Here is a 17,794-nt window from a genome sequence, read left to right as displayed (position 1 = left end):
ATGCGGGCCTCATAAAATGACTTTGGAAACGTTCCCTCCTCTCTGATTTTTTGGAAGAGCTTGAGAAAGATTAATGTTAATTGTTTTTTAAAGTTTGGTAAAATTCAGCAGAGAAGCCATCTGGTTCTGGGCTTTTCTTTGTTCAGAGATGATTGATTACTGATTCAATCTCCTTACTAGTAATTGATCTGTTCAGATTTTCTATTTTTTCCTGATTCAGTCTGGATAGGTTATTCTAGAAGTTTTTCCATTTCTTCTTGTTCATCCCCTTTGTTGGCATATGGTTCTTTCAAGTGGCCTCTTGTATTTCTGTGGTATCAGTTGTAATGTTTCCTCTTTCATTTATAATTTTGTTAGTTGAGATCCTCTCTTTTTTTACTCAGTTACTTTAGCTAAAGGTTTGTTTATTTTGTTTATCTGTTCAAAGAACCAACGCTTAGTTTTGTTAATCTTTTTGTTGTTTTCCTGTTCTCTATTTCATTTATTATTTCCTTCCTCCCGCTAAGTTTAGGCTTAAGTTGTTTTTCTTTTTATAGTTCCTTGAGGCATTGAGTTAGGGTTTTTATTTGAGATCTTTCTTTTTTCTAAATGTAGATGTTTACTACTATGAGCTTCTCTCTTAGAACTGCTTTTGTTGCATTCTGTAAATTTTGGTATTGCGTATTCTCAATTTCATTTTCCCAAGATACTTTTTAATCTCCCCTTTAATTTTTTGTTTGATCCATTTGTTGTTCTGGAGAGTGGTTTTAATTTCCATGTATTTGTGAGTTTTCCAGTTTTTCTCCTGTTATTGATTTGTGGTTTCATACCACTGTAGTCAGAGAAGATGCTTGGTATCCTTTCAATCTTCTTGAATATGCAAAGACTTGTTTTGTGACCTAAGCTATGGTCTATCCTAGAAAATATTCCACGTGTACTTGAGAAGAATGTTTATTCTGCTGTTATTGAATAGAAAGTTCTCCATATGTCTCTTAGGTCCATTTGTCCTTAGTGTTGTTCAACTGCTCTGTTTTCTTATTGATTGTTTTTCTGGATGATCTTTCTATTGTTGACAGTGGGATATTAATTCCCCAACTATTATCATATTGATGTTTTTTCTCCTTTTACCTAGGTTAATTTTTGCTCTATATATTTAGCTTCTCTGATGTTGGGTGCATAAATATTTACAATTGTTGTATCTTCTTTATGTATGAACCCCTCTGTTATAATGATTTTCTTTGTCTCTTTTTACTACTTTTATCTTAAAGCCTATTTTATCTGATATAAGTATATCCACCCCTGCCTTTTTGGTTACTGTTTGCTTGAAATATTTTTTCCATGATTTCATCCCAGTAAATTGTGTCTTTAAGGCTAAAATGAGTCTCTTGTAGGCAGAATATCATTGGATTGTTTGTTTTGTTTTATCACTGGATTTTGTTTTATATCACTTCAACCATTTCATGTCTTCTGATTACAGAATTTAATCAATTTACATTTAAAGTAATAATTGATAGGTAAGGACTTACTACTGTCATTTTGTTAATTGTCTTCTGACTTTCCGTAGACCTGTTCTTCCTTGATTCTTATTGTGTTGTGTTTTTTTGTGTTTTGATGTTTTGGTACCAATATACTTTAACTTCTTCGTCATGTTCATTTGTGTAATCACTATAGGTTATTCTCTTGTCACCAGGAACAAAAAAAGTTGAACTCATAGGAACAGAGAGTAGAACGGTGGTTGCCATGGCTGGAGGATGTGGACAAATGGGGAGATGCGGGTCAATAGGTGTAAACTTTCAGTTATGAGATGAATAAGTTCTAGGGATCTAATGTACAGCCTGGAGACTGTAGTTATCAATACTGTGGTATATTCTTGAAAGTCATTAAGGAAGTAGACCTTCAATGTCCCCACCACCCACAAAAAAGGGTAATTATGTGAGGTGATGGAGGTGTTAACTAATCCTATTGTGGTAATAATTCCATGAAATATATCTGTATAAAGTATCATATTGTGCACCTTAACCTTACAAAATATTATATGTTAATTATGTCTCAGTTAACCTGGAAAACAGAATATGGAACATTCTAACAGAAAAACAAACCTGATGTGAAAGCAACATCTGTGAAAAAATATACCAGAGTTACTAAAGGGTTGCATAAGAGTTCCTCTCTACTGAGTGTTTCCTCTAAAGCAGGATAGAAGAGAGCCACAATCAAGACAGAAGAACTTATACAAAGTTCTAAGAGGAAGAATTAGGTAAGATGGAGAATGACTAAATGGAGAATTATATGGTTAAAAAATAAAAGGGAACGAGAACTCCACATTTCACAGGTCTCTGGAAAAGGGCGTCTTTCTGTAGACGACTTGGAATAAAGAAACTGTGCTGATTCTATATGACGAGTAATATTAACAAAGGACGAAAATTGGGATTGGGCAACTGCTCTGTAATCTTCACTTCACTCACACTATACTTATAATACAATTATTAAATCTTTTATAGTCTGAGTTGTGGCACAATATATACTTTGTTCCTCTATTTGTGTTTCAATTCAGAATGGTATAGGATCTATATAAAGAAGCACTATGATTAAGGAAATGATGTAGTGATGATTACTGGAAAGCCTGGTCAGTCAAAACAAAAAGCAGTTATATATAAAGATATATAATTTACTCAAAGTAAATGGTCACGTGTAAGTGTTTTAAGTGTTGTGACATCTGTGGTATCAGGTCTTTGGAGACAATCTGGTTGTCCTTTCCCAAAAGAGGGGTTAAGAACAGTGTGATGGAACCACACTGTTGCAGCAATTAGGAAAATAAACTAGAAATACACATAGGAATGTGTATTTGTCTCAGAAACATAGTGATGATTGTACAAATGAAAATTATGAGAAAATGACACATTTACATAATAAGTAAATTACAATATATGTAAATGAAACAATGTCACTTGTTTGGTGAAAACATATAAATTTAAAATAGTTTAGTTAACATGTTATAATAATTGCTATATGTGAAGGAGAGAAATGGGAGAAGAGCATGGAAAGAGAGTGAAACAGATGTATACACGTGTATATGAGGAGATTTCAAGGCCAAATGAATGAGAACACTGTCTTACGTAATGAGGAGCATGATAATTCAACCATCTGTTCTTGACATCCACAAAAAGGAAATCCATGTTGTGCAAAATATATGGCTATAATTATTAATTATTGCATAATCTGGCTAGATGCTCACCTTTTCTTCTGTTTTTTCTGGACTTCCCAGTCTTGTAATTAAGTATGGCCCATGCACCTTTGTGTTGACCATGAACTGTGGACAGAAGTGACGTAGACTACTTCTAGGTCTGTCCATATAAGATAAATTTTGGTTCTACCTATTCCATCTGACAACATGGCTGGAAACAAAGATCTCATTGATGAAAAAGTCACATGATGAAAGGAACTGTTTCCTTAGTCATTGTCTAGAAGATGGGGGCCTAGATCGCTACTTGATCCACACGAAATTATGACATCAGTGAGAATCATTCTTTTACTCAGGTAACCAGTTATGATTCTGGATTTTTTACTGCAACCAGTTACTTTGACTAATATAATAATGCTGTGATTACAATGATGTTTAATGAAGATAAGTAGAGAATATTTGTGTGTATTATTTTGTGTATGTTACCAAATTTATGTTAAAAAATATTGTATTGAAAAGAAAATGTGATATATATCTATAAACAAATATGTCAAAAGAGGTTATACAATTACACATACACATATCAGACGTCCCAATTTTACTTAAAACATGTACTTGTGATGTGTGTAAATATAACAAAATGATGTCAATGTTGGCTCCCATTTGGGTGGATTTATTCCCAACTACTCTTTATTTTGAAAAATTTCAAAAATGAAAAGCAGTTTAAATGAATACTATAGTGAATCCTCATATAAATTTCAACCAGATTCACTAGGAGATTTAATTTTGCTGCATTGGCTTTATTTCCTTCCATGTATTTGAACACACACACTTTTTTGCTGAATCATTTGAAAGGCAGTTACAAATCATATGACACATGGCTCCTGAAGTTTTTAGCATGCATGCATTAAGAATAAGGACAGTTTCCAATACTATTATTATTCCGTTATCAAACATAGGAACACTAACAATAATTCCATCTTATCAGCTATTAGACCATATTCAAATTGTCACAAAAGTCCTCAAAATCTCTTTCTAGCTGTTATTTTTCTTTATTCCATCCATGATATAGTTGGGGTTTACACATTGAATTTTGTTTTACATTTTTTTTCAATCTAGAATGATCACTCCACTTATTTTTTCCAGAACATTCCTTTTTTGAAAAGTCCAGGTCTGTTTTCTTACAGAATGTGAATTAAGGACAGTTTAAAATGTGTTTTTAATTTTTATCTATATTCTAATTTTTACATGGCACATTTCTTTGGTCAGAAAATAACAAAAGGTTAAAAAACTAAAGTACATATTTGCATTTTATTTGCTGATGGCTTTCAGAGTCCTTTTTTTAAGATTTTATTTTTTTCCTTTTTCTCCCCAAAGCTGAGTGCCTTTGGTTGTGCTATGTGGGATGCCGCCTCAACATGGCCTGATGAGCAGTGCCATATCCGCACCTGGTATCCAAACCAATGAAACCCCATGCCACCCAAGCAGAGCATGTGAAATTAAACACTTGGCCATGAGGACAGCCCCTTTTCATTCTCTTGACAATGTCTTTTCTTGATCAAAAAATTTTAATTTAAATTAAGTCCAGCTTATAATTTTTTCTTCCATGGACTATGCCTTTGGTGTTGTATCCAAGAAGTCATCACCAAACCCAAGGGTGTCTAGATTTTCTTGTATGTTATCTTCCTGGAGTTTTATAGTGTTGTGTTTTACATTTATGTCTGTGATGCATTTTGAATTAATTTTTGTGAAAGGTGTACAGTCTCAGGCTAAATCCACTTTTTCGCTTGTGTATGTCTAGTTGTTTCAGCACCGTTTGTCAAAAAGACTATCTTTCCTCCATTGCATTGCCTATGTTCCTTTATCAAAGATCAGTTGCCTATATTTATGTGGGTCTATTTCTGGGCACTCAATACTGTTTTTTAAAATTATTTGTTTATTCTTTAATTAATACCACACAGTTTTAATTACTGTAGCTTTATAGCAAGTTTTGAAGTCGGTGTTGGTCCTCCAACTTTGTTCTTCCTCTTCAATATTTTTTTTAGCAGTTCTTGGCCTTTCACCTCTCCAGATTACTTTAGAATTAGTTGTCAGAAACCACAAAATAACTTGCTGAGATTTTGATTTTGATTGCATTCAATCTATAGATCAAGCTTGGAAGAACTGACATCTTGAGACTAGGAATAGGTAAGGGCTTTTGTTACTGACATCATGCAAAGAGCCACCAGTAAACAATTTCTACTCTACGACAGTGAGCATGGCTCATTACTTCCACCTCTTTACCCCAATTATTTAAGGCTTCTTTTATCCTGAAAGAGGCTAGGCAGAAAAGAATCTCATGACATTCTGTGTGTTCTCGAAGTCAGTGTCTTACATCAGGGTTCATAATAAATTTTTCATCATTATCAAAAGTCCTGCATGCATTAGTGGTGATTGGCTTTCCCCAAACTCTGAGTTGTAAGACTCCTCTCTACTTTCCAGTCATAAATAAGTAGAGTGACCATAAAATTTTTATCCTCAAAGGGATACTTTTGAGATCAAAAAAGAATGTTATTAATAATTAAGCCTAGAGTGTCCAGGCAGGTGGGATGACTGGTAACTCAAGGAATAAAGGAAGTCGGGATATTGCATTGAGTCAACAAAGGGAAGGGATTCTAGGAAATGATGCTGAGTAGGTTTCTCTAAGCTTACTAGTATTCAGTCAGCACAAGACTGTGATCACTAAGGCAGCTATCTAAGTACCCGAAGCCCATGTCGTCTGACACTATGTCACACTTACCAACTGTTTTCATAGCTTTTTTTTTTTTTTTTTTACAAAGCTGCCAGTGTGGCTCCTGTCCCTGAAATGGAGCGAAGGTGAGGTCTGACTTCATTTAGTGATTCATGCCATGAAGTTTTTAGTTGCTTTATTTACATCTAAACATTTATATATTCAACATTTTAAAGGAATGAAGACTCCAGACACAGTATGAGACTGCATATTTTTGAATTTTGGCTGAAGAGGACGTTCTAATGGGCAGAAGGAATATTAAAAACATATAGCAACAATAAAAAAGGGGGCCTGACGATTAATAGTGGACATTGGCCTTAACAATGAACTGGTCACATTAGAACATGCATGCTGGACCATATATTTCCCCTGTAGAGTATCGCTCATGGGGAGGTGGTTTCTTGAGTATTTTGTAGCTGACTATCAGCCTGGCTAGAGGTTATATTTGGTGTAGGTTGTTTTAAAGCAGGTCTATATTTTTAGTACTGCTTTCCCTAACTTGACATCTCCTCCTGCATGACTAGTAGGCACATCCAATTTATTATGCCCAAAACAGAAGTCTTGACTTTCTCTTCCATATGGACTCCATTTCCTGTCTTCCCTCATCTTATTTAATGGTATCAGCATTCATCCATTTGCTCAGGCTGAAGATACAGATATCATCCTTTATCCTCCTTTTGCCATATCATAACCTCCTTAAAAATGTAAAACCATCAGGAAGTTTTACTGTATCTTTCCACAGATAGCTTTGCCAATCCAGCTACTTGTTGCCATTTTCAGGTAAACCTTTCTAATTAAAACCCCCATAATTTTTCCTAAGAATTGTTTGATAGTCTCTTAAGTGATGTCCCTACCACCGCTTTTTCTCCTCCAGTTTATTCAATGAATCACTTATAAAGAAAATTAAAAGATTCTATCATAATACTTTTCTTAAAAGCCTTTTATGGGTCCATTTCAGTTTCCAGGAATTGAGAACTTTAACTCTGCAGCCTGTCCTCCACTCCATCATAAAAGAAGTGTAAAGCCTGTGCATAACACAAAAAGCAAGTACCAAGAGAGTATTGGAGTATCGGAGGGTGAACAGAAGCAGGTAGACTGTGGTGTATAGTGTATGCTCTTTCAGAGGATACTGATAGGGAGCTATGTGAGGAAGATCCCATTTCCATGGCTATAACCTGAACTAAGGTGCAATCCACACAGTAAGTACAGTGATTGGGTACATGTGCAAAACCTGCCCTCCTGTGGTCTGGAGAGCCAGCTCACAGACCCTGGGAGCCTGTGAACACTGAAGAGACTGAGGATTCCAGCGAATGAAAGAGGCAAAGAGGGGTTCTCTCAGTTATGTCTGCCACACATCCTGGACTGGACCCTGAAACATGCATGTGAAGAATAAGCTCAAAGCAGGTCCGCTAAAGACAGAAATTTGAGCTGAGCCCAGTTGCATAAGAAAAAGTTTGTATTTCAATCCCAGACATGAAAATTACCCACTAAAATGAAAGAATCAGTATTACTGATCAATAATAATGGAATCCAGAATCTCCACAACTTAATGTTTATAATTATAAAGATACAATTAAAAATTTCCTGACACACGAAGAACCAAGAAAACAAAACTCAGTCTCAAGAGAATGGAAGTCATTCAAATCTTCCCCAGCCATGAGACAAATTTTGAATTAACCAATAAATATGTTCAGGTGATTGTATAAGTATCCTCAAAGATGAAAATAAAATATGATTTAATAATATATGAAATTCATAGCTAAGAAATAGGCACTCTCAGCAGAGAAGTTGACACAAACAAACGAAAATAATTGAAATTCTAGAACTCAAAAAGTATTGTTTCTGATATAAAATTTCACTGTAAAGATTTAACAGCCATGTGGACACATGAGAGAGACTGTGTGAACTTGAAGATAGAGCAATAGAAGTTTTAGAAGGTGAAGACCAAAGAGAGACAATGCCTTAAAATAATCAACACAGAGCCTGAGAGTACTGTTATATCAGGAGTCAGTAAATATCTCCTGCAAAGACCAGATAATTATTAGTTTATGTTTTGTGAGCCACTTATCATATCCATCAATGTTCATATTTGTTTTTCATTTTTATATTAATACTAGTGTTTCCTTTTTATTATAGTTAAATACATATTAAAATTTTGCCATTTTAATCATGTTCAAGCATACAACCAATGACGTTAATTACATTCACCTTGTTGGGTAACTATCATTACCATCTATTGTCAAAACTTTTTCCTCACCCCCAACAGAAATTCTGTGCTCAATATAGCAATAACTCTTCTCCCTTCCCTTTGGTCTCTGGTCACCACTAATCTACTGTTTTTTCTCTGAATTTGTGGAATCATATAAGTGGAATCATACAATATTTGTCCTTTGGGGCCTGTCTTATTTAACTTGAGACTTGTTTGTGTCCTATAAGTGGTTTATCCCAGAGAATATTCCATGTGTACATGAGAATTTTGTGTATTCTGCTGTTGGCTTCTATTATATGCATATTAGGTCTAGTTGGATAATAGTGTTAAAGTCTTCTGTTTCTCATTGCTATTTCGTCTCATATTGCTGTGCATTATTGAAAATGTTTTATTGAATTATGTAACTCTTACAGAATTCTCTATTTCTCCCTTCAGTTCTGTTAGTGCTTGCCTCATATGTTTTGGGCTCTGTTGTTTTGTGCATCTATGTTTATTGTTGTTGTATGTTCTTGTTCAATTGACTTTGTTAAAATCAATACAGAAATTCCTTCTTTGTCTCTTATAACAGTTTTTGAGCTAAAGTCTATTTTGTCTCATATTAGGTCTAGCCAACAAAGTTTTATTCTGGTGAGTATTTACATGAAATATCTTTTCCCATCCTTTCTTTTTCAACTTATTTGTGTCTTTAGATCCAAAATGAATCTTTCTTGTAGACAGCACATTGTTGTATCCTATTTTTAACCCATTCTTCCAATCTTTGCCTTTTGACCGGAGAGTGTAACACATTTACAATTAAGGTAGTTACTAATAAGGAAGGACTTACCTCTGCCATTTTTCTATGGTTTTCTGTATCTCTTAAAGCTTTTTTCTTTCTCATTCCCTCTATTACTGACCCCTCTTCTCCTTTAGTTCATTTTGTTGTAGTGACATGCTTTGTTTCCCTTATCATTTCCTTTTGTGTATTTTCTCTTTGGTTGTCATGTAACATCCTAAAGCTATAACAATCTACTTTAAATTGATACCAACTTAACTTCAATTGCTTAAAAGTCTCTACATCTATACAGCTGTATGGTCCCCCTGTTTATGACATTGATATCATGAATTACATCTCTATACACTTAAACATAGATTTAAAATTATTTTTAATGTATTTGTGTTTTAAATCCTTTAGAAGATAAAAAGTAAATTAATACACCAAAATTACAATAATACTTGTGTTTATATTTGCCTATATATTGACCTCTATCAGAGAACTCTTTTCTTCATATCTATTTCTTCTTTGAGTTACTGTCTAGTGTTCTTTAATTTCAAACTGAAGAACACTTTCTAACATTTCTCATAGGTTAGGTCTAGTGGTATTGAACTCCATCAGCTTTTGTTCATCTGTAAGTGTCTTAAATTTTAACTCATTTTTAAATAATACTTTTGCCAGATATAGACTCTTGTTTGATAGATTTTTACTTTCAGCACTTTAAATATATCATCCCACTGCCTTCTGGCCTCCAAAGTTTCTAATGAGAAATCAACAAATGATCTTATCAAAGATCCTTTCAATATGACAAGTTGCTTCTATCTTGCTGCTCTCAAGATTCTCTCTTTGCCTTTGGTTTTTGACATTTTGCTTATAATGGGTCTCAATGTGGGTCTCTTTGAGTTAATCCTACTTAGATTTACTTTAGGCTCTTGGATTTGTACATTGTTATCTTTCATCAAATTTGGGAAGTGTTCGGCATTATTTCTCGCATAAAGTCTCTGCACCTTTCTCTCTGTCTTCTCTTTCTGAGACTCCTATAATTAGCATGTTGGTTGCTTGCTGGTGTTTCCTAAGTACCGTAGGCTATGTTCCCTTTCCTCATTCTTTTTTCTTTCTGTTCATTACACTCAATAATTTCAACTGTCATATCTTCATGCTCACTTTCTTCTGCCTTCTGAAATCTGCTGTTGAATCCCTCTAGAGAAAACTTTAATTCAGTTATATTTTTCTCCTCCAAAAATTCTATTTGGTTACATTTGCATAATTTCTGTCACTTTGTGGATATTCTCATTTTGCTCATGGTATATTTTCCAGAGATATTTTCTTTCTTTCTCCATGCTTTACTTCAGCTTTTTGAACATATTTAAGACAGTTGTGTTAAAGTCTTTGTCTGGATGTATGACTTCTGGGCTTACCCACAAACAGTCTCTATCAGGTTTTTCCCCCTTTTAAAGAGTCATGTTTCTCTGTTTCTTTGCATTACTTCTGATATTTTTTGTTGTTGAAAATTGGACATTTGACTATTATATGTGGTAACTCTGGAAATCAGATGTTCCCTCTGCCCCAGCGACTGCTCATTCTTTTTTTAATTGTTGAAGGGTTAGGCAGTCTATTTTTTGAGAGCTTTCCAAACTATTTTGCAAAACTATTAGCTCACATTTAGCTAAGTTTTGACAGAGATTTACTTGTGTGTAAGGAAGTCTCCCAATGTTTGCAGATTGCATCTCTTTGGGGGCACTCCTTAAAGCCTTAGCTGGGTTTGTGCTAGGGTAGGTTTCCACCTGAGGCAAAAGCTTTATATGTTCTGATGTGTTTTCTGAGCATGTGCATTGCATGGCCTCTTGCATGGATTTCTAAATCCCTTACTTTATGTATGGCTGCTTTTGAATTTAGTTTCCCAAAGAGTCTCAATAAATCATCTCCTTCAGGTCTTATCTGGTTTGTAGTATGTCTTAAATCATACTTATTGTATGTCAATATCTTTCCAAGTAAAATATTCAGAAAACCAGAAACAGAAGAAAACTTCTTAAAACTCGTTAAGGGTATCTACCATAATCCTATATCTCATATTATACTCAAGAGTGAAAGGATAAGTGCATTCTACCTAAGGTCAGTATAAGGCAAGATTATCATCTCTCATCACTTTCATTAAGCGTGATACTGAATATTCTAGCTATTTATGGAAAAAGAGTAAAAGGCAAAAGACAGGAAAATAAGTAAAACTATCCTTACTGGCAGATGAAAAGATAGTATAATAGAAAACTCTAAGGAATTGACAATAAATCTACTAGTAGTAATAAATAAATCTATCAAGGTGGCAGTTGGTAAGATGAATATACAAAGATCAATTACAGTACTACATATGAGCAATGGATAATTAAAAATTAAAGTTACAAAAACAACTTCATAGCCTCAAAAGCCAAGTTAAATGGAAGTATATTTTATGAAAAAAATGCATAACAATTCACACAAACTATAAACATTGAAAAAGGAATTTAAAAAATCTAAATAGAGAGCCCCATAATATTCATAGATCAGAAAAATCAATAAGTTAAAAATGAAAATCTAATCTAAACTGCTCAGTAGTTTCCAGGCAATCACAATAAAAATCTAAACAGAACCAATTTGCTGACTTCCAACAACATAGTATAGCTTGCCTGTTTTTGACTCTACCCAAGTGTAATTGTCTAGTATGTAATCATTTGTATTTTACTTCTTTATCAACTTCATGGTTTTGATATTAATTCATGTTACTGCACTGAATAGTTTGTTCATTCCCTTTACTGTAGATGAATTTATTATGTGAATATCCTGTAACTTATTCTATTATTGACAGACTTCCATATTGTTTCTGCTATTTCAATATTATGAATAGTTGAGAGTGTTATTTAAAAAATGTCAATTTGTTCATGCCCCTCTCCTACACATAACTTTAGTTTTTCCTCTTAGCTTTCTGATGAAGTTCAAAATCCTTGGATTTTTCTCGCCACCTCAATTTCAACTAGTTCTCCACTGTTATATGCTACTAAGCGTGTTCCATCCCTCACCTCTACTACCATGAGATTCATAAAAATTGATATATCTATAATTTGTCATGATACTGTCACAGGAGGCCACATTACTGGACTGCTGAAAGTGAACACTCTGGCTCTGAACTCTTTTCCATGTTACATTTACTGTTATATATTTAGCGTTCACATTTCTCAGCCGAGACAACAGTAAATATTATGTTGGTGAATGGTAAGGGGCATCTCATGTGCTCCATCTCCCTCAGGAGAGACATGGTTGGGTGTTGGCAATGATTACAGAGGAATTCTATTTCAGAAGAGGTATTGTCAGGCACAGAATTCCCCAAACTTCTCACATGAAAAACTGTGACAGCAGTTATGAGTAGTTAATTACATAATTACAAAAATTACCTTTAAAACCTATTTCTGCAAAACAAAAAATTAAGGCTACTGGCATAATTTTTCAACACACCACCAATGACATATTGCTCTATACCACACAGATTTTTTAGGAAAATCTACTCATCACAGAAGGGAAACTAGGCCAAGATGACCACATTTTGGGAAGTCCACAAGGTCCAGGAACATGCCACCCCTGGCCAAGGCCAACAAAGTAGTTTTCCATGTCTGTGTCTTCAAACAGGTTGAACCTCAGGCCATCAACATTTTTCTCTCCATTCCAATAGGTATCACTTTCTCAGCTTTCTAATCCACAAGTTATAGTACCTCATCTCTGTATTCTGTCCTCATGTGGTTACAGATTTGATGGAAATGTCATTATTGTGTCCTGTACACCAAGCTCAATGCCATAAAAATAGCACTCACCATACTGATCAATTCTTCAATTGTATTTCTAGAACACTGGAGACCAAGGCAGCTCCAGCAGAGTATAATTTGCTATATTTATTTCCTAATGAAGAAATGATTCATGAAATGATGAAAGTACTCTGGAGTTATGAGAGCTGTAATCCAGAGACACTCACCTGTCTGATAAATGGCCATCTATGATGCTTCCTACAAGCATTCCAGTCATGAATAAGAATTTAGACACTGAGAGCAGTGACTGAATTTCACATACCAGGTCCTACTGCAAGAGAAGGAAATTTGCAAAGGAGAGCTCCACAGCAGTTTATAACCCTTCCATGGAAACACCTTAACATTACTTGCAAATTTTAGTATATTGGCCCCCGTCTTCCTTTCCAGTTTCCCCTTCTAAATTAGTTGATCTTCTCATTCAGATCTAAGCTTGAACATAACTTTTTTTCTGGAAGGCTCTTCTAAAATTGTAGGTTTTATGGATGCTCTGTTTTCCTCCATGATAAATGGTTGTAACCTTGGCCATAGAGTGCAATTATTTGAGTTTTAAAATTTTTTCATGACTGAATTTCATCACAGAACTTCTTATAGTATTTCTCTGGGGTACAGTCTGAGCATGGAGGTTTTAATCAATCTCCCAGTAATTTAGAATTTGCAGCCAAAAGGTAAGCATTACTGACTTACCATAACATTTTTAACACATTACATGAATTACTTGCTTAAACTTTGGTCTTTCCAAGAATAAAAGCACTATGATAGCAGGGTTCATGTCTATTTTTTAATTCATTAGGATCATTATTTATTTAAATGTGAGGGGTGTAATAGAGAAGCAATTAATATTCACTGAAAGAATGAAGGATGAGCACCTAAATAGTGACAAAAAGCTTGAAGCATCTTCATTATTTTTCTAACTCTGAACAACCACGCTATGTACTCACAAGAGGTAAATGAGGCGTCTTACCTTAGACACGATGGTGGAGGAGTTGGAGCATTTGTTGTACATCCAGCTGGTCACACAGGACTCTATGTCTGGCTCACTCATGTTAGGGAAGGTTCCACTCAAGTGAAGGAACTGCCACTGGGGGTGTCAGAAGTGATGACACTTCCCTGGCCTCATGTTTGAATCCAGTGGGATGGAGATTCTCAGGAAAGCATCTTGGGTGAGGATCCCAGTGCCATTAGAAGATACAGTGTCATTGTCGAGGATGTGGACCCAGCAGTAGTGACTAGGGATGGCTGCAGTGAAGTTCTCCAATAGAATATGAGGGTACATTATGAGGCTGGAGATGCAAAGGAAATCATTTGAAGAATCCTGAATCTTCTCAGACCTCCAACTTGATCTGGATTTTCCATAATGGCCATGGAGGTTGAACAGGTTGTCCTCGTGATGAGGCAAAATGACTGTATCTAGAAACCTTCAAGGGGAGAGGAAGTTTCCTGCCACACTAGTTGTGTGATGACCACACTTTCTCTTCAATTGACCTTGCAAAGCAGGGCCATGGAAACTATTTCTCCATATTTTTTAGGGTCAGATTGGTAGCCGTTTTCATTAGTCAATGAGAAATATTTTGCTGAGGTATTTCTGACAGTTGACAATTAAATCTATTAAAGGTGTACTTTGTAAAAATTCTTCCCCTCAGCAGCGCTTCAAAGTCAGCATTGGATTTTGATCTACAGAATCTGAGTAAACAATCTAATATAAACTTGCTACATTGTATGCAGTTATTCACAGCAAATCTACTTGAGGAGGTTCAAAAGTGAAATGTTTTTTAATTATCCTTTGAAAATAAGAGGAAGCATTTTGCTTGTTTAGAACTGAATTTTGATTAAAAGAGTAATGAAAACAATCCTGAGTTACACTAAAGCAAGTGAAATATGGCGCAATCATCCTCTTTTGGTAAGTGACATTCTGCTTAAGTTCAAATCATACCACAAATTCACACTGAAAATGAGTTACTTGAAATGGGGGCAGAGTGGGAAGTGATGGAGGCCAGAAGGGTAAACCCGTGTTAAGCTCCTGTAGAGGTTTACATTTATTGGCTGATTGATTCATCCAGACAACATTTGTGGGGACCTTTTCTATGCTAGTTCTGGGAATACAGCTATGTGTCAGACAAGGTCTTCATGACTCTAAAGTCCAGTGAGTAAGGGAGAAGTAAATAGCTAATTACACTTAGATCTCATAAAATTGCTCTCTGGTACATGCACAATATGACAGGGAAGAAATGAAGGGAAAATATGGGATAAAATGTCATAGCTTTATTAGCATTAACTCATCTATTAAAAATTTCTTTGTTTACAGCTTTATTGAGATATAATTCACATACCATCTGTTAAAAATCAAAATTCAACTGAGTAAATATGAAGATGTAGTTGCCTTTCTTAAGCGATTCAAGAATCAAGCAGCGTCCCATCCAGCTGCTAGAAGGGCACTATGAGGAGGCATACAAGATGGAAAGTTTTTGTAGGAAGGAGGGTGAGGTAAGGAAGTAAATAACAAAAGAAAAGTTAGGGGTATTTTGGGTCAGACATCTTCTTTATTGGGGGAAAGGAAATTGGCATGGGTTTTATCATGCAGGTTACCTCACTTGTGCAACTCAGGAAATTTCAGATTGATTGTTTAAAGGTCACATCCTGGGAGGCCTGAAACTGTAATTAAATCTTGGTTTGCTGTCATAGGGGCCATTTGGGGCTTTTTGTTTATTTTAACAATTCCCTTGGTTTGATTAAAACTCTCAGACTTACTGAGAGATATGATAAAAAATTACTGCATTAGCACCACTCTCAGCCACTGCTCCATAATTCTTATGGCTTTTTCTGGTCATCTGAGTGATATTTGCGGGTCCTGATGTTTTTGCTCAATCCCAGTGATACTCATGGGCCATGTCTTCCAGTTCACATTCTTTAAGTTGGTTATTCTTTGTTCCTTCTCCAACATTCCAGTTTCAGGGAGATTACTTCATGATTGGGAGCTGAAAATATGCAATTAAACCTTTTCAGAGAATACAACATGCCAGAGAGATTATTATAATTATAATAAGCAGGATAATTCCCAATGTTTGGATTGCACTTCAGAGCCATGGTTCCTAAGACCCAAACCTATGAAATAAAGACCTCATTGAAGGAGTAAACCTTTAAAGCCAACTGGCTTGCTCAATGATCTAATGTAATTGAGTTTCCATTTCTCTAGGAGTATTAGTCTAGGTATAGGAATTGGTGTTGGCCACAGCATAGCTACCTCCTTGGTCAGATGAAAGAAAATCAAGGCCTATCCATTAACAAGGACAATCAGAGAGTCTAAGCCTTTTTCTTGGGCAGTAATTGCTTTAACAGTGAATTCTGCAATATTTTTAAGAGCTAAGGAGATGTTTCTGATCATAGCCTCATTAATATTTACTCCTAACTAAGGGTATAGGGATCTTTGAAAAAGAGTTAATTTTGAATTAATAAATGTCTCCTGGTAGGTCCTTTCTAGAGCAGTGAGGGACAGTTATGTAACCTAACAGACATTGCCAGCTGTGTGCCAGCCATCTAGGCATTCATAAGTCCAAGAAGAATGATAACCACAACAGACAAAGGTAAAACCTGTTGGAGCACAAGCTACTTCCCCTGAGGTTGCACTGTTAATGGATTCATCCACAAGAATCATTGCATTTGTCTTTTTACACCAGGGGTCAGTTAGATTTTCTCCTAGGCCGATATAAATAGTTGTTTTAAATTCCGGTGGTTACCCACCTTAGCAACCACCTGGGAGGTAGAGATTGGGCATTATTTTAAAGGTCAATGCCAGAGTAAAAGAAAGAAAGACAGAAAAGAAGAAAAGAGTTTCATGTTTAACTAAAGTAGGAAGTTTTTTCTGCTGTCTTGGGTAGAAGCAGTCTACATCAATGTCAGCTACTTCTCTTCCCAGTCAATTTGATACAGAGGTCTCCAGCATTTGTACAGAATCAGATGTCATCTTCTACAATGCCTTCTAGTTTTGCAGCAGTGTCAGTGGTCAGGAGCACCTGCTAATGCCCCTTCCAGTGGAGCTCAAGGACTGTCTTCCTCTGATGATGCTTCCAGAATGACCAGTCAGAGGGCCTAGACGGTGACCTACGGGATCCTTTAAAACTGGATGTGGGAAAGCTCCTTTAACCTGTTGATGATAGGCTTGAGCACAAGACGTTAAAGCCTCAGTAGCTGGTCATACAAGCATGAGGAAACAAGGGATCAGCAGACAGTTGAACACCAATAAGCATTGATGTCAATGACTATCTTGTGTGGAGTGAGTTTATGTTTTCCAAGTGGGGTACTGAGAACAGTCAGCAAGAACAATGACAATACCTTGTACCAGAGGAGCCCAGTCTACAGGTATATAACAAAATCACAAAGAAAATTAACAGGACTAGAATCTAATATTTTCAAAACTGCAAACATAATTTTTCTCACTACAATTACCTCCATCCTTTACTAAAGATAATCACAGTAAAAGTATTTTTTTATCTTAACACTTCCCTGATTATTTATATAAGTGAAACAAGAATTCTGACTGAGTGTCTCTGAATTCTGAGGGATCAGGAAGAGAGAAAAGGTAATTGTTTTATCTTTTTTCACAAAGGTATATCTTGCCAAAATGTTAATATCTTAAATGAAAAGATTTCTTTAAATCTGGAAAAACGTTAAAGCCATTAGTTCTCTTGACCTTGCCTGATAATTGAGAGTGACAAAAATAGTGATAATTCCAAAAGTTTGCAAGATTTTCATTATGGCTTGTATGATTTGCCCAGTGAATTGGGTACCTCTATCACTGGAGATTGCTGAAGGTATACCCCAAGTGGAACAGGTAATTTCTAACAGTTGCTTTGCCACTGTGAGGGCATCCACCTTGTGGCATGTGAAGGTTTCAAACCATACAGTAAACATTTATATGATAACAAGAACATAGTTGTAACCCATGCTAAGTGGCACTTGAATGAAGTCCAGATGCAGGTATTCAAAGGGTACAGAGAGAGGAGGTCTGAAGCCTCTGGGGACAAAAATAATTTTTCTTAAATGCAGGGTGGTGGGTATAGGAGTGTAAAACTGAAAAATGAGATTT

At 35.5% G+C, this 17,794-nt stretch overlaps 1 pseudogene; it reads right to left on the bottom strand.

Moving 5' to 3' along the window:
• LOC106822071 (organic anion transporter 7-like) overlaps positions 1–14,076 on the bottom strand; it is a 32,586-nt pseudogene extending 18,510 nt beyond the window's left edge.
• Between the last annotated feature and the right edge of the window lie 3,718 nt (positions 14,077–17,794).

The sequence above is a fragment of the Equus asinus genome, chromosome 17 (genome assembly GCF_041296235.1).
Source record: "Equus asinus isolate D_3611 breed Donkey chromosome 17, EquAss-T2T_v2, whole genome shotgun sequence".
Classification (NCBI taxonomy): Eukaryota; Metazoa; Chordata; class Mammalia; order Perissodactyla; family Equidae; genus Equus; species Equus asinus.
Note: the sequence above shows the minus strand (reverse complement) of the source record. Positions and strands in the feature narration are given on the sequence as shown.